The sequence below is a fragment of the Pinus tabuliformis genome, chromosome 8 (assembly GCF_031772625.1).
Source record: "Pinus tabuliformis cultivar Carrire ecotype Pingquan chromosome 8, CPIR1, whole genome shotgun sequence".
Taxonomy (NCBI): domain Eukaryota; kingdom Viridiplantae; phylum Streptophyta; class Pinopsida; order Pinales; family Pinaceae; genus Pinus; species Pinus tabuliformis.
This window is the reverse complement of record NC_142294.1, coordinates 888,734,665-888,753,507: the sequence shown is the minus strand read 5'-3', so window position 1 is coordinate 888,753,507 and position 18,843 is coordinate 888,734,665.

The window sequence follows — 18,843 nt, the reverse complement described above, 5'->3', positions numbered from 1 at the left end:
GGATTAAAGTAAAGCCTGGTTGTATATATGAGGTCTTGGGCTTAGTAATCCCTTGGTGGATTGCATTAAAGCCTAAGGAAGCCCCATTTGTTTTGTTGTAAGTCCCACATTCATGCTTGGAATATGGAACTGGGTGATTGGTTGAAAGAAATATTTGGTTCAACCCAATCTATGGTTAGGTGGTAAGTGGAAGTCCCTGGCTTAGTTGGCTTTCACATATGTTAATAAGATCTCCTTTCATCGTGTTCTATGTGTAAATATACTTATTAATATGTGGTTTTAATGGTTTTTCTATCATTGTCATTCTGCTCGTTATATGTTGGTTATAGGCATGATTTTATGACAAATCTTAGTCATGGATTTCATCATGTTTTGATTAGTAAATGAATGAATAATCACTACATGACCTAATATATTTTAGTGTAGCTTTTATGAGAAGGTATTAAACCTTCTTGGTTATTTTTAGGTAAGAATCAGACCCTTATGTTCAGATATGCATATATTGCCCGTAGAATACACGTTCACAATGTGTTCGATGAGATATATGTCATGGTTAGGATTGGTTAGGCCAAGTCCTTGATCAAGTTTTGTGTTAGAAGCTTTGTCTTTGTGTCATTTATTATTTTAGAAAGTCTCATCAAGTTCTAGGTAGAGGCCTGAGTCGTGGCCCTGAAAAAGTGGCTCAGAATCTGGGATCACTCGCACATAATTGTCTGGAAAAGGCCACACCGCATGGAGGCCTTGCTGTGGGAGCAACTAAAAGGTCTCAGTCATATGGATGGCTTATCATGGGAGCGATCAGGGGTCTAGTTCAACAAAAGATTAAGTTTTCTTAGGGGTTGGACACCTGGAGGGGTTGGTTGGCTCCTAAAAGTTCTGTAGCTCTCGAGGAAGGTCAATTTGGTTTTGTTTTGTTGATTTCACTTCCTTAACTATACTTGGGGAGTTGAATCATATCATAGTAACTCTTCATCACATGTTTACCTCGGTGGACTGGTTAGCTTGGGTAAATGTGGGAGGAGGGTGTTACAGAGTGGTATCAGTGCATGGTTTATCCCATGGATTGGATGGTCAGAATGTGTTTGTCATGCATACACGTCTATTGCATATGTGTTCTTTATGTTTGTGGTCTATGTGCTTTTTGTGTATGCATAGTGGAGGTCATTGTTGCAATGGTGCCGCCATGTGGAAGATGATAGAGTTATTGTTGGATGTGGTCATCGTGAGTAAATGTCGGTTATGCATTAGTTATGCATGTCAAGTTTCTATATGTTGTTATGGATGCATTGTCATGGTTATGGTATAGTCATGCATGGTAACTGGATACTAGTTGAAATGTTATTTATATACTAATATGATTATGTTTATATTTTGGTTTAGCTGACATGGTATATTTGTAGGAAGAAGATCAAAGATGACTAGCAAGATGGTAGGCTACAATTCACAAGACTCTCACTATAGATCAGATGAGTAGTATGGTGATGGAAACTCTCCTAACATATTAGACACATTGAGAAGTTTGAAGGAAAAAATTAGAAGTTGTAAAACAGACAACGACATGATCATTCAGGCATAGGAGAAACAATTAGAGTTTAATGTAGTTATCCTTCAGAGCTTATCAGATTTGCAGAGACAGAGACTGCTTAGTATCAACCATGGGCAGGAGGATAAGACTAATGGAGCATATGGTAGTAGGTATCATGGTGGACACATGCCAAATAGAGATTACATGATCATAGATGGCACATTCTTATATACACTAGATAGGAGAGGTGATGGACACAAGTTCTATTCTAGTTTTGGTTCTGACAGGTATGATGGTCGTCATCGTTATCATTGTTATAGGAGGAGTGATAGGGGATATTTTCCAGATGAGTTCAAGAAATCCAAGCCACCTACTTTTGATGGATATTTGAAGGATCGAAAGATGTAGAGGCATGGTTACATGGGATGAAGAAGTTATTTGAGCTGCATGATTACACATAGAATATGAAGGCCATAATAGCTATCTTCAACCTTAAAGGGAAATAATACATATGGTGGGAAGATGTGAAGTGGGTTTGAGACATCATGATAGAATAGTTGAGTTGTCATGAGTTCAAGAGAATTTTCAGGAAGAAGTACTGGCCAGAAAGGTATTATGACAATAAGGCCAAGGAGTTCTATGAGCTAAAAATGGGATCGATGATGGAAGAGGAGTATACGACTAAGTTTCTGGAGTTATTGAGGTATGTACTGTATCTTAAGGATGTTAGGTCCCTCTAATAATAGTGTACTCCCCTTATTGTTATTGTTAAAGTAGCCCCCAAATTATTATTGTTGTGCCCCATAGAAGCCCATTATTGTTATTATTGTGCCCTTACATTATTATTGTTATGTAGGCTTTGATTATATTGTGACCCCTTAGACTCCTATATATAGAAACGAGGTATTGTCATTAGTATCATAAACGAATTTTTCATTTATGTAATGTAAAGGAGGTTTCCCCCTCGAAGAGGATACTTCTTAAGTCGTTGATCTAGATTTTCTTCTATTTTGTGAGTTGGTTGCATAACATTTGGTATCAGAGCTTTGGATTTTAGGGTTTCACTACTTCAAATAGGCCATCTTAGTATTTTTGATATAACCTTTTTTTTAACGAAGCTTCAAAAGGTGAAGTTTCGACCACGTGGAGCCAAAATCGTGATGAATCACTTGTAAAAATTTCATTGCTTGGTTCGCTATATTTTTGGAGATATGATATGAGGAAGGTATGGTTTTTGCAAGCTCTAGAATTCAATCTCAAACATGATACCTACAGAAATCGTCATAAATTTCTCTCCGAGCATCGGATTTGAATTTAATAAAAATTGACCGAAATTTCATGGATTCTAGTTTCTTGTCTATTGTTTTCAGGGCCAAAGGTTCAAATAGTTACACGTGGTGCTTTGTACAAGTTCACTCTACTAAACCAGTCTATAATTAGGTCATCGTAGGAGATTAGGAATAACTCTTTCTTGGAGAATCCAATCTTGGCTTGAGTTGTGGGCTTGAAAAGAATACTCATAGGGATGCCATAAGATGAAATTTAAGACCTTGGAGATACGAAATTACAAAGGTACAAGAGCTTCAATATTGAGTTCCTAAAAAGCAAGAAAAAGGTGTGTATTTTTTTAAATTTTACATAAATTTTGTTTGAAAAATAAGTTTGAAGTGATTCCAAGGGAATACTGAAGCATAGATATTAGTATTGGGTTCTAAAATTCCTCCAAAACAAAAGAATTCTACACCCATTAATCCCTCAGAAAGTTCTACTATGAGGCATTAAGAAGAAGAATTGCAACATGATATATCAAAATTACAGGACCAAGTGCAACAAATTTTGCTCTCACAAAGAGCCACCATAGAAGAAATTAAAGGGGAGATGGATGGTTTAAAGCTAGAATTAAATGTCAACATGGATGGTTTAAAAGTAGAAATAAAAGGATACATGAATGGTTTAAAAGCAGACATGGAAGGGTTGAAGGAAGGGTTGACAAAGTTGGTATAAGAAAGGCTTCCTAGTGGTGACAAGGTGTTGGGTGTGGAGCCTGATTATCTTCTGTATTCAAAGGTATCACCACATTGGACCCCAGTTCGAAATGGGGTGGCAACGCCACCTGAAAAATATTCCCTGCAGGGGGGGTCCAGGTGGGGGCGGTTGCGACCTTTGGAGCCCCCCCTGGTGGGGGGTTTCAGGGGCAGTGCCCTCGAAGCTAAGAATAGATGTAAAATTGCCTTGTAAAAGTATAGTAATTTCTAGTCAATCTGGGTCATTCATTAGGCAGAGATCTGATGGTAGAAGTTATGTTTAATTTATGGTTTTTTTCCCTAGAAGGCAACCCCTCACTATATATGAGGGAATTGCATTGCGTCTATGTAGATCTGTATTCCGAGTGAGAAAGAGAGAGGAGATTGAGAGCGAAGAGGGTGTTACAACGGATATGCTGTAGGTTATATATCTTTAGTTTGCTGGATAATATAAAAGGAAGGACTGGTTGTTTCTCCGTGGACGTAGCCCAAACTGGGTGAACCACGTATATCTGTGTCTCTGTTGTTTTATGCATTTTCTGTGTTTATATTTCTGCAATATTTTATGTGTTCCATTGCTCCGTAATATATAATTTTCTAACAACTGGTATCAGAGTCGAAGGTCTTTTTTCACTGACAAACTCGCAGGAGAGAAGGATTCCTGGTTCGAGTGGGAGCAATGGCGGAAGATGGTAAGTTTAGGGTCGAGAAATTTAACAGCCAAAACTTCTCGTTGTGGAAGATGCAGATGGAAGATTATTTGTATCAGAAAGATCCGTACCTACCATTGGGCAGAAAAACAAAGATGCCAATGGGTATGACAGATGAAGAATGGAACCTTCTCGATAGAAAGGCACTCGGAACAGTATGGTTGTGCCTTGCAATGTTTGTCGCCTTCAACATTTCTAAAGAAACAACGACGGAGGTTTGATTAAGGCGTTGGCGAAACTATATGAAAAAACCTCGGCCTAAAATAAGGTATTTCTTATGAAGTGTTTATTTAATATGAAGATGTTGGAAGGTGGATCTGTTGTAGACCATTTAAATGATTTTAATACTGTTACAAGTCAGTTAAGTTCTGTAGGGGTAAAATTTGATGATGAAGTTAGAGCTCTATTATTCTTGTGCTTATTGCTAGAAAGTTGGAATGGTTTAGTAATGGCCATTAGTAAATTTGTTTCTGGATCTAGTATTTTAAAATTTGATGATGTTGTCAGTGCTATCCTTAGCGAGGAAATGCGACATAAAAGCTCTAGTGAGAGATCAGGTAATGCTTTGAGTGCAGAGTCTAGGGGAAGAAAAATGGAAAGAGGAAAGAGCTCGGGATATCGCAGTAAATCAAGGAAAGGTAGATCCAAGTCCAGATCAGGGATAGTCTGCTAGAAATGTGGAAAGAAAGGACACCTAAAGAAAGACTATAGATCTCGGAAGGGAAAAGAAGGAGATGCACAACAAGAAAACAATCATGAAGCAAATGTGACAGGTGAGGTGTTACAAGATGCTTTGATTCTTTCTTTTGAAAATATTAATGATTCTTGGGTGGTAGATTCAGGGGCCTCATTCCATGCCACACCTGATAAGAAATACTTTCATGACTATGTTCAAGGAGATTTTGGACAAGTTCGTTTGGGTGATGATAAATCTTGTAAAATTGTTGGAATGGGTAAGGTTCTTGTAAAACAGCAGAATGGAAACCAATGGCTACTAAAGGAGGTAAGGCATGTTCCAGGTCTGAAGAAAAATCTGATTTCAACAGGGCAGTTAGGCGGTGAAGGTTGTGTGACAACTTTCACAGATGAAGCTTGGAAGGTCACCAAAGGAGCCCTGGTAATAGCAAAAGGCAACAAGGTTGGTACATTGTATTTATGCAATGGTATTTCTAACTCTGTTAATGCTTTAACTTCCAAAGGAGCAGATGCGGCATTATGGCATCATAGGCTCGGACACATGAGTGAGAAGGGGATGAAGATCCTTCACTCAAGGAATTTGTTGCCGGGTTTGAAGAATGTTGATTTGAACTTCTGTGAGAATTGCATTTATGGAAAACAGAAGAGAGTCAGATTTCTCAGAGTTGGGAAAGAAAAGAAGAGCGAAAAGTTAGAGCTTGTGCATACAGATGTATGGGGACCTGCTCAGGTATCATCTCTCGTGGCTCTCGTTATTATGTTACTTTTATTGATGATGCAACTAGAAAAACTTGGATTTATTGTATTAAGAATAAATCTGATGTATTTGATACTTTCAAGAAATGCAAAGCTTTGGTTGAGATTGAGACAGGAAAGAAATTGAAGTGTCTCAGATCAGACAATGGAGGTGAATATTGCAACAACGATTTTGATAGGTACTGTTCAAAGCATGGAATTCGCAGAGAGAAGACAGTTCCAAGTACACGACAAGAAAATCGTGTGTCAGAAAGGATGAACAGAACAATCATGGAGTGTGCAAGGTGTATGAGATTGCATGAAGGATTGCCCTTACAATTCTGGGCAGATGCTGTAGATACTGCTGTTTATCTAATAAACAGAGGGCCTTCAAGTTCCTTGGATGGTGGTGTTCCAGAGGAGGCATGGACAGGTAAAAAGGTAAACTACTATTTTTTAAAGCCTTTTGGTTGTGATGCCTTTGTCCATATTAAAAAAGAAAATAGAACAAAGCTTGAGGCAAAATCATATGGTGTTAATGATTTTGGTTATCACTTATATGATTATGAAAATCAAAAAATCATTAGGATCATAGATGTAATATTCAATGAAAAAGTCTTGTATAAGAATCAATTGCACGAAAAGAAACAGGAAAAAGAAAACAAGGAATACACAGTTCTTGACGAGATCACTGAAAAAGTAAAGGTGCCTGAAAATAATAATAATCAACAACCACAACAACAACAACCACCACAACAGCAACAAGCACCCCAAACACCTGAAAGTGGTGTTAGAAGATCTACCAGGATAAGTAGATCCCCTGAACGATACTCTCCTTCATTATATTATTTATTGTTGATTAATTCTGGTGAACCCGAATGTTATGAAGAAGCAATGCAGGTTGAAAGCAGGAAGAATTGGGAGCTAGCCATGGAAGAAGAGATGGACTCCTTAATGCATAACCAGACTTGGGACTTAGTCAGGTTGCTAGCAGGTAAAACTACATTGCAGAATAAATGGGTTTACAGGCTGAAGGAAGAAGATGGAGGAAAACAGAGGTACAAAGCTAGATTTGTGGTGAAGGGGTTTGCACAGAAGAAAGGTATTGATTTTGATGAAATATTTTCTCCTGTTGTTAAAATGACTTCAATCAGAACTATTCTAAGTCTAGTAGTAGCTGAAGATTTGCATCTTGAGCAGTTATATATAAAGACAACGTTTCTTCATGGGGATTTGGAGGAAGAGATATATATGTAGCAGCCACAAGGATATGAGGTAAAAGGGAAGGAGAAACTAGTGTGTAGGTTGAAGAAGAGCTTGTATGGCTTAAAACAGGCTCCAAGGCAGTGGTATCTAAAATTTGACAAGTTTATGTATGAACAAGGTTATATTAGATGTCACTCTGATCATTGTGTTTATCTGAAAAAGCAAAATTATGGCAGCTATATTACATTGTTATTATATGTAGATGACATGCTTGTTGCAGGGTCTAACATGCAGGAAATAAATGTGCTCAAAAGAAAATTGGCAAATTCATTTGCAATGAAGGATTTGGGAGCTGTAAAACAAATCCTTGGTATGAGAATAACTAGAGACAGGAAAAATCGCAAACTAACATTGTCTCAGAATGAGTACATGCAAAAGGTGTTGAAAAGATTTAATATGAACAATGCAAAACCAGTTAGCACATATTTTTCTAGCCATTTTAAACTTAGTAAGAAAATGTGCCCAAAGACCCAAGAAGACATGGATTATATGTCTAAAGTTCCATATGCATAAGCAGTTGGAAACTTAATGTATGCAATGGTTTGCACAAGGCCTGATATTGCACATGCAGTGGGAGTTGTAAGTAGGTACATGAACAATCCAGGAAAGGAACATTGGATGGCAGTGAAATGGATTCTCAGATATTTGAAAGGTACCACAAATGAAGCATTATGCTTTGGTGGTTCAAACATTTCTGTATAGGGATCTGTTGATGCAGATATGGCAGGTGACAGAGATAACAGGAGGAGCACTACAAGATATGTATTTACTATAGGTGGAACAATTGTCAGTTGGGTTTCAAAAATCCAAAGTGTTGTTGCACTTTCAACAACAAAAGCAGAGTATGTTGCTGCTACAAAGGCTAGTAAAGAAATGATTTGGTTACAAAGGTTTATGGGTGAATTGGGTAAGGAGCATGATATGGCCACGTTATACAGTGATAGCCAAAGTGCCATTCATCTTGCAAAGAACTTAGCATTTCATTCTAGGACTAAACACATACAGCTCAAGTACCATTTCATACAATCAATGTTGGAAGATGGAGAGTTGAAGCTGGAAAAGATACACACTAGCAAGAATCCTGCAGATATGCTAACAAAAGTTGTAACCAGGGAGAAACTGAGAATATGCTCAATTTCAATTGGTCTTCAAGTATGATGAAGAAAATGAGAAACAACCAGGTCCAAAGAGGAGTCACTGTCCAGCAAATGAAGCAGCGGTGGAGTTGCTATAATCAGTCTCCAAGTGGGAGATTGTTGGGTGTGGAGCCTGATTATCTTCTGTATTCAAAGGTATCACCACATTTGACCCCAGTTCGAAATGCTGCCGGAAAAATATTCACTGCAGGGGGGGTCTAGGGGGGGCGGCTGCGACCTTTGGGAGCCCCCCCCTGGCGGGGGGTTTTGGGGGCAGCGCCCCCGAAGCTAGGAATAGATGTAAAATTGCCTTGTAAAAGTATAGTAATTTCTAGTCAATCTGGGTCATTGATTAGGCAGAGATATGACGGTATAATTTATGTTTAATTTAGGGTTTTTTGCCCTAGAAGGCAACCCCTCACTATATATGAGGGAATTGTATTGCGTCTATGTAGTTCTGTATTCCGAGTGAGAAAGAGAGAGAAGATTGAGAGTGAAGAGGGTGCTATAGTGGATTTTTTGTAGGTTTTATCTCTTCAGTTTGCTAGATAATATAAAAGGAAGGACTGGTTGTTTCTCCGTGGACGTAGCCCAAACTGGGTGAACCACGTATATCTATGTCTCTCTTGTTTTTTGCATTTTCTGCATTTATATTTCTACAATATTTTATGTGTTCCATTGCTCTGTAATATATAATTTTCTAACACAAGGTAGTCCATGAAAATCATGATGAGGAAAAAATGTATATGAATTATGATTTTAGAGACTCCAATGTTGGGTTTAAGACCCACCACATTCCAAAGATCGATATGAGGAAGTTTGATGGCAAGGATCCAGTAACATGGATACTACAGATTGAGCAATATTTTGATCTCCATGATGTGCAACACACACAAAAGGTACACATTTCACCTTTATATTTAGAAAAAAATAAGTTTGTTTGGCATACATGGATTTGTTCTCGTAAACCACTTGTCACTTGGTCAATTTTTATAGAGGAAATTATATCACATTATGAGGATCCAAAGAGAAACACCTTCTTTAGCCAATTGGTAAATCTCAAACAAAAAGGTTCAATGCGGAGCACGTTGAGGACTTCCAAAAATTGAATATCAAGGTAACTGGTATTCTAGAGGAGCATAGGATTGATGTCTTCATAGGGACTTTAAAGGATAACATCCAACATGAGGTTCACCTTTCAGAACTTGATTCATTGGAGAAGGCATTCAGGGTGGCAAGAAAATTTGAAAGAAAAGTTATGGGAATAAGGAAGTCTTCCACTCATAACTATAAAGATGGAAGTGTTGTGGCTCCTAGTGTTCCCCGAGCTACAAGGTTGAAACCACAACAATTGGAAGAAAAAAGAGAAAAAGGGCTTTGTTACAGTTGTGATAGCAAATACACTAAAGGTCACAAGTGTGCTAAGAAGAAATGATTTTACATAGATTGTGAAGAGGAGGAAGAAAAGGAAAAAGAAACATCAAAATAGGAGGATATACACTAGGAATCAAACCCAGAGAAAGAAGAAGTGAATCCAACCATATCTTGTAATGCATTGGCAGGAATTACCACTCCTCAAAATCTCAATATAGAAGGATATATCGAGAAGAAAAAGGTAATAGTGTTGATTGATTTGGGTAGTACCCATAATTTTATTCATTGTAAGATGGCCAAGGAATTGAATTTCTTCCTATATCTATCACCACAGTGTCAAGTGATGGTTGAAAATGGAGGAACTATAAAATGTTCTAGAAAATAATACCAAGCTAACCATGGGGGAATATGTATTGAATAGTATAATGATTTCCATTCCAATGGGTGGTGCTGATGTTGTACTAAGAGTCCAATGGCTACAATCTTTGGGGACGATAACTTTTAATTTTCAATAACTTTTCTTGATTTTTTTTTGGGATGGAAAGGAAGTTGATTTAAGGGGCATCACAAGGAAACCATGAAAGATAATCAAATATAATGGCATGACAAAGCTTCTAAAAAAAGAACAACGGGGCGTAATTACACAATTATGCTCACTAGAGATTCAAACATTGAAATCATCTATTTCTCCATATCTCAAAAAAGTTTTGGACAATCATTCGAAGGTTATTGAGACTCCCAGAGGCCTCCCACCTATTCATGATCATGATCATGCTATTCATTTGATTCCAGGAAGTGTTCCTCAAAACATCAGGCCTTATAGATATCCCTATGCCCAAAAGAGTAAAATTGAGCATATGGTTGCAAAAATGCTAGAGGTTGGTATTATTTGTCAAAGTTCTTTGTCTGCTCCAGTAGTATTGGTGCACAAGAAGGATGGATCATGGTGCATTTGTCCGAATTATAGGGAGATCAACAAGCTCACTATTAAAGATAAATTTCCCATTCCCATCATTGACGAATTGTTGGATGAATTACATGGAGAAATTTACTTCACCAAGCTAGATCTTCATTCAGGATATCATCAAATTAGAATGAAGAATGAAGACATTCTGAAAATAACATTCAGAACTCATGAGAGTCATTATGAATTTTTGGTCATGCCTTTTGGCCTTACTGATGCACCTTCCACATTTCAAGGTTTGATGAATTCCATTTTCAAACCCTTAGAAAATTTTGTGTTAGTATTTTTTGATGATATACTAATCTATAGCAAGTCTTGGAAGGATCATATTCAACATGTTAACACAGTGATCAAACTATTGGAGGAGAAACAATTATATGCAAATACCTCCAAATGTTTCTTTGGAGTACAAGAGGTGGCATATTTGGGTCATATTGTATCTCATGATGGTGTTAATGTAGACCCTAACAAAATTAAAGCCATTAAGGAATGGAAAATTCCCACAACCATAAAGCATCTTTGAGGATTTCTCGGGTTGACATGATATTATCACAAGTTTGTTAAGAATTATGGGAGAATAGAAACACCTATAACAACATTACTGAAGAATGTGATGCCTTAGGAAATTGAATTGGTGCTATTTTAATGCAAGAAGGAAGACACATTGCTTTTGAAAGTCGTCAAATCAAAGGAAAGTATTTACAAAAACCTATTTATTAGAAGGAAATTTTGGAAATACTTATGCACTAAAGCAATAGCGAACCATAATGGGAAGACACTTCAAGATAAAAATAGATCATGATAGTCTTAAATATTTTTTGGAACAAAGATTATCTTCGAAAGAGCAACAAAAATGGGTCACAAAGATGTTGGGTTATGAATTTGAAATTGTCTACAAAAAAGGGAAGAAAAATGTTGTTGCGTATGCACTCTCAAGAAAGGATGAGGATGTGGAAGCATTGATTAGTGCCATGTATATTATCCAACCTGATTGGATAACTGAAGCAAGGGATGAATGGAGGAATGACGAAGGGGTGTGGAAACTCGTTAAAAAGTTCCAACAAGACCCCAGTACATCTGATACATTTAGCCGCAAAAATGATTCATTGTGGTACAAAGATCACTTATATCTTTGTAAAAAATCCCAACTCAAACAAAATATTCTTTTGCAATTGAACACCTCCCCCTTAGGAGGGCACTCCATATTTAAAAAAAAATTATCACAGGATCAAGAAGGATTTTTTTGGGGGGGGCCTTAAATATGATATTCATAAGTTTTTGGAAGAATGTTTGGTTTTCCAACAAAATAAAGTTGAAAAAAATTAAGACCTCGGGTCTGTTGCAACCTTTATCCATTCCAGGTTAGCGTTGGGAGAAGGTCTCAATGGATTTTATCATAGGTTTATCTAATTTTGAAGGAAAGAGCATCATCATGGTGGTAGTGGACAAACTTACCAAGTATGCACACTTTTGTGCATTATCTCATGATTTTAAAGCCAATACAATTGCTACTGCATTTATGGAAACAATTCAAAAGATACATGGAAACCCAAAGATTATTGTAAGTGACACAAATCCCATTTTCATTGGAAATTGTTGGATGAAATTATTTTCTTCTCTTGGTACTCAATTATCTCATAACTTATATCATCATCCTCAATCTAATGGGAAAACTGAGATAATGAACAAATGTTGGAAGGATATCTTCATTGCTTTGTATATGATAAAAAAACACAATGCGTGAAGTGTTTACCTCTGGCTGAATGGTGGTATAATACTTCCTTCCATACTGCAGCAAAAATGACCCCATTTATGGCACTTTATGGATATCACCCATCGTCCATCGCATCATATTTAAGAGAAAATTCTAAGGTTCAAGCAATGGAAGATCACATCGAGCATCAACAACAAGTTCTCCAACTCTTAAAGGATAACGCCACTTTGGCACATAATCAAATGAAACAATAAGAAAATCAACATCACAGTGAAAGAAATTTTGACGTAGGCGACTAGGTATTTTTATGACTACAATCATACAAACAAATGTCCCTTAAGCAATCTAAGAAGGATAATAAATTATCACCCGAGTACTATGGTCCTTATAAGGTGTTGCAAAAGATTGGTACTATGGCATACAAATTGGAGCTACCTGCATCTTCTCTAGTACACCCATTTTTCCATATTTCATGATTAAAGAAGCTTATCAGTGACAAGCTTCCAATTCAAACAATATTGCTAGAACTTGACGAAGAAGGAAAAATCATATTGGAGCTTGAAGCGGTTATGGAAGCAATAAATTGAAAACTACAAAATCAATCATTTTCAAAGTATCTCATTAAGTGGAAGAACTTACCCACAAAACATTCCACATGGGAGGATGAGAATTTTATAAAGAAGCATCCAAAACTACTCAAGCGTTGTGGACAACCTTTTTTTTGAAGGAGAGGGGCATGTTAGGTACCTATAATAATAGTTTAGTCTCCTTATTATTAAAGTTTAAGTAGCCCACATATTTTTATTGTTGTGTCCTTACATTATTATTGTTATAAGCTTTGATTATGTTGTGACCCCTTAGACTCCTATTTATAGAAATGAGACCTTATCTTTTGTTTCATCCAAGAATTGTTCACTTATGTAATGTAAAAGAGGTTTCCTCCTCGAAGAGGATAATTTTTAAGTCGTTGATCTATATTTTCTTCTATTTTATGAGCTGGTTGCATAACAAAGGATGAGAAAGCCAAAGTTCAAAGATTTTTTAGTGGATTACCATTAGCATTTAGAGATCAGATTGAATATGATGAGCCTAGGTCACTTGAAGAAGTCATTGGTAAGTCAAAGCATTGTCATGAGCAATCAAAGTGCAAGATAGAGTCTCAACAAGGTTGGAAAGGGAAAGACAAGGCTAAAGGTAAATGGTAGCCGAAAAGAACAAAGCCCCAGGATGCCACTGAGAAAGAGAATGTTGTTCATTATAAAAAGCTTAATGTATAGAAGGAAAGATGGGCCTGGAGGGAAGTAGAATAAAGGTGATGGTATGGGACGGTTGTAGTGTTGGACATGTGGTAAGGAGCATCTCAAGAGAGATTTTCCGTAGAATCGGGGTGGTAGACCTCAGATCTACAATGCATAGGAAGCACAGTCTGTTGGGGATGTTGGGAAGAGCATTCCTCGTGTATATGCATAATTGGGTAACATGCAGGTATATCTATTATCGAGATGGATGGTAAGCTTTTTGATCAAGTTGTTTTTATTTTGATTGACCTCGGATCTAATTATAGTTATGTTAATCCAGATCTCGTGGATAAGTGTGATTTGAATAAAGAAGTGCATGCATAATCTTAGTTAGTGCAGTTGGCTACAAGTACAAAGAAAAGAGTCCATCATTAGGTACGAGCTTGTGCATTTGAGTTGAATGGTATGCCTACATCAACACATTTAAATGTGCTTCCATTGGGATCATACATTATATTTTTGGGTATGGATTGGTTGTAGCTTCATAGGACCAAGGTGGATTGCTATGAGAAGGTTATTGAATGCTTGGATGACAATGGAGAACAAAGAATATTGCAGGGTAAGAAGAAGGAAACATAAGTTAGAATGGTCACATCTATGAAGGCAAAGCGTAGTTGCAAAATAGGGTGTGTGTTATTTTTAGTACATATTTCCTGTGATAAAGGTAAGGATGTTGATGATGCAGAGTTATTGAGCAGGTACCCGATTTTAAAACATTTTAAGGATGTAATTCCTGCAAATATTTTAGAGTTTTCATCTCACAGGGAACTAGACTTTTCCATTTAGTTGGTACTAGGGGAAACAACAACATCAAAGGCACCATATAGGATTAACAAACTAGAGTTAGTAGAGTTGAAGTTGCAGTTGAAGGAAATGCTTAACAAGGGATACATTAGGCCAAGTGTATCGCCTTGGGGCGCACCAGTGTTGTTTGTGAAGAAGATGGATGGTACTCTCAAGTTATGCATTGGCTACAAATAATTGAACAAGGTAACCATCAAGAACAAGTATCCATTGTTGAGGATTGATGTCTTGTTTGATCAGTTGAAAGGAGCAGTAGTGTTCTCAAAGATTGATCTCAGATCAATCTATCATCAGGTACACATCAAAGAAGTGGACATCTACAAGACTGCTTTTAGGACCAGGTACAGGCATTATAAGTTTTTTTTTGTTCCTTTTGGTCTAACTAAAGCTCCACCTACTTTTATGTGCTTGATGAATAATGTGTTGCGTCCTTATTTGGACAAGTTTGTTATTGTGTTAATTGATGATATATTGATATATTCTAAGAATGAGGAGGAGAATGTTGAGCACTTAGCAACAATGTTGAGATTGATAAGGGAGAATCCGTTGTATGCCAATCTTAGCAAATACAATTTATTTTAGACAGAGGTACATTACTTAGGGCATGTTGTCTCCAAGGAAGGCATAACAGTGGATCCGAAAAAGATAACAGCTATCATGGAATGTGCAGCTCCTAGGAATGTGGATGAGGTAAGGTCATTCATGGGGTTAGCAGGTTACTATAGGAGGTTCATCATGAACTTATCCTGCATTGCATATAGAAATTTTGAATAATTTAACACATATTCACAAAGATTATCCTGATCATACAATTATAAGCGAAACATGTATAATACATAATCTCCTCTACATTGATCATCAATTTAGAGAAGCAGAAACATTCACAGGCGTACATAGAAGCATCAATCGCACATATCAACACAGTATTTCCCGGGGAAAGCATCTCACTAAAAACCACAAATATCTGTATATTATATTGATTGAATCATGTAACAATACATAGTACAATACTCATCCCAAGTACTCAGTACTATCTCCTCATGCTACACACAATACAACATAGATTTGATCTCCAAATCTCCCCCGCTGCTTCCCTGCCTCTCCAGCTCAATACCTGCTCAAGAACTGATGAGAATGGTTTAACAAACTCGTATTTGACCTACAAATAATCACTCACACTCTGTTGGACGTGAGCACAGGCTACAATTCTTGATATTGGCCAATTCATTGGCATACTCAATCCCTCTGATTGTGCAAATCATCATGCACAGCTATAGTCACAACTGATAACAATCTGATTCTCTACCACCTGTCCCTGCTGAACTGAACATGCACTGACATGCAACTGAGTTAACTGATGTATTCTATAGTTGCATTATGAGTTAATAACTTGTGAATTAATTAATAACTAATTCACCCAACTCATCTCTAGTCTACTGATCAGTTAGACTAAATACAACCAGTTTAACAAAGCTAAACTGAACACAACTCCATCAACTGCACCTCCAGTCCACTAAACTCAACTCACTTGAGTTCTAATTGAAGTCCTGCATGCAAATATTAGTCATCCCATAGGTAACCACGTATTTCCCTCTGGGATCTGCATGTACCACATCCGTAGCTCATCCTGAAGTGCTCCAAGAGAATAAGATCAAGTTTATAGTCCAAATATTATTATGAGACAATAATATTTGACTTTTCTATTTTTGACATCCAGTCTAAAAATAGACTTTGATCAACCACACTGTGATCACTCACACTTTGATCAAAAATAGAAGTCCATCTATTTTTCCCAACTTGACCAATCATCCATAAACAACAACCTGCAATCCATAGACATGATCCATATGTCTAAAAATAGACATATTCTAAAAATAGACTTGCGCCAAAAATAGCCTGCGGGCCCACTTAGTGAAGGCGACTCTTTTCACTAAGCTCCATCATCTTGTTGCAATCTCAACAAGAATTTCTTGTTGCACACTTTTCAACACTCCCTCTCAACAAGAAAGGCTTCCTCTCAAACCCGATCCTGTAACTCTGGAATGTTCTCCATGCAACACATCTGGCCGGTCCACTTGCTCTGTCATCAAAGTCTTTGATTGCTATTGCCTCTGTTGACTGAAGACTCTGCATCTCTGTGCTCTTCAGTATCTGACTACTCTAGCCTTTGTCACTTTGATCTCTGATTGCATCCGTGCTGCTGCTGGTTCTATCTCCCAGCATTGCATCTGCACTGCACCTCCCAACTGACCTCCCTCTTGGGATAGAAACATCCTCTGATGCTGAAGCTCTACCTGCTGCTGACAAGTGCTCCCTCTTTGACATCTGTGCTACTGCAACATCTCCATGCATCTCGCACCATTGCACACTTATTTGTGCCACCTAGCACTGTGCAAAACAATTGTGCCTCTTGCATTGCTGCAGCCTACTAGCTATACGCTGTCCTGGGATTCCCTGCACTATCGCTCTCTCTGCCGCTCCATCCGCATCTGTCTCTACCCAATCAGTCAGTTCCTGCTACTACACATTTGGGGCTCCCGTAGCAAGGTCTCATCCAAGAGGTTGGGTACCTCAAGGATCCTGCCCCTCCTCCTTGGGACGATCAATCCACATCACCCCACCTCCTACCTGGAGGTATGGCTGCATGCGATCCCTCAACCCACCTGGCTCGAAGTTTCCCCTACTGGAGGTCTCTGCATGAGTAGATGTCTCTACTCGATCTCCACTCAACTTCCCTTGTTGTGGCTGCTCCACAACCTCCTGAAGCTGCTGCACCAATCGTGGCTCATCCACAATCGTCTGAGACTTCTTCTAGCTCTGCATGTTGAGAGGTAATATACGCTCCCTCTCAACCACCAAGTCTCCATCAGTTGCCTCGCTGCTCAAGGCTTTGCATGCATCTTGAACCTCAAGAGCATACAGGTTCTTGACCCGTGAACCAATCTGCTTCACCTGTCTAGTGATGATGTGTCTAAGGAAAACCTTTCCCTTACTAAAGACCACATCATAGCCTCTGTCTTCCAACATCGCAATCGACACCAAGTTTCTCTTCAGTCCTGGTACATACTTGACATCAGTCAAGGTAAGGCGAGCTCCATGCTCCCTCTGAAAAATAACCATGCCTACACCTGAGACACTATACTTCTCATCATTACCCATCCCTATGAGTATCTGGAGATCTTTCTCCTCCAAAGTACTGAAAAAACTTTTGTCACCGGTCATTGGAAAGAAGCTCCACTGTCAAGAAACCAACCACTTCCCACCATGGATGAAACCATGCATGCAAAGAGTGTGAAGTCCAACTCAAACTGTGAAGCAAGTGAGGCTGCCTCACCTTCAGATCCTTCCCCGGATCCCTTCTTGGACTTCTTCTTTGGGCAATTAGTAGCATAATGACCCAACTCATGACAACGAAAGCATCTCACCTTTGCCTTGTCAACCTTCTTCCCATCATTGGAAGAACTGGATTCGGAAAGAGAAACCTTCCCCTTCCCCTTCTTCGCCTTACTCGCTAAGGCACAGTTCTCCTCATCCTGCATGGATGAAGAACCGTCTCTGGTGCTCCGTCTAATCTCCTCGTGCACAAGATCCGACCAAAGTCTCTCCCATCCTGGTAGTTTTTCCCTTCCATTCACCGAGTCCTGGTAGCTATGCCAACTCTTAGGAAGGTCAAGGAGTGCTAGACTCACCATCCTCATCTGATAGTCACCCCCACACTTCCCAGCTCATCCTGGCATTGGGTGAACTTCGTGAGATATTGGGGCATACTATCTCCATTCTCATTCTGAATGTTTCTGAGTTTATCTATTGCTTTGGAATTAAATTCGAATTCCACCAGCACAAAACTCAACCGCTTCCGATCTAGAATTCGTGAGAACAAAGTATTTCTTGTACAGAGATCGACTGTATGGGCATTCACCGGATATCTCACCTTCCAAAAGAAGGATGAATCCAGAGGCTACCTGGCCTGATTACAGACTCTGCCTGAAGAAATAGAATGTAAACACTTCCTGAATAGTAGATCAGATGATCAATCCTCGCTTGATATCCTGTAAAAATCTCTTCTACAAATCAAGCAGCTCTGATACCATGTAGAAACTTTTTCTACAAATCATCTAGCTCTGATACCATGTAGAAATTTTGAATAATTTAACACATATTCACAGAGATTATCCTGATCATACAATTATAAGTGGAACATGTATAATACATAATCTCCTCTACATTGATCATCAATTTACAGAAGCAGAAATATTCACAGGCGTACATAGAAGCATCAATCGCACATATCAACACAGTATTTCCCGGGGAAAGCATCTCGCTAAAAACCCCAACTATCTTTATATTATATTGATTGAATCATGTAACAATACATAGTACAATACTCATCCCAAGTACTCAGTACTATCTCCTCATGCTACACACAATACAACTCAGATTTGAACTCCAAATCTCCTCCGCTGCTTGCCTGCCTCTCCAGCTCAATACCTGCTCAAGAACTGATGAGAATGGTTTACCAAACTCGTATTTGACCTGCAAATAATCACTCACACTCTGTTGGCCGTGAGCACATGCTACAATTCTTGATATTGGCCAA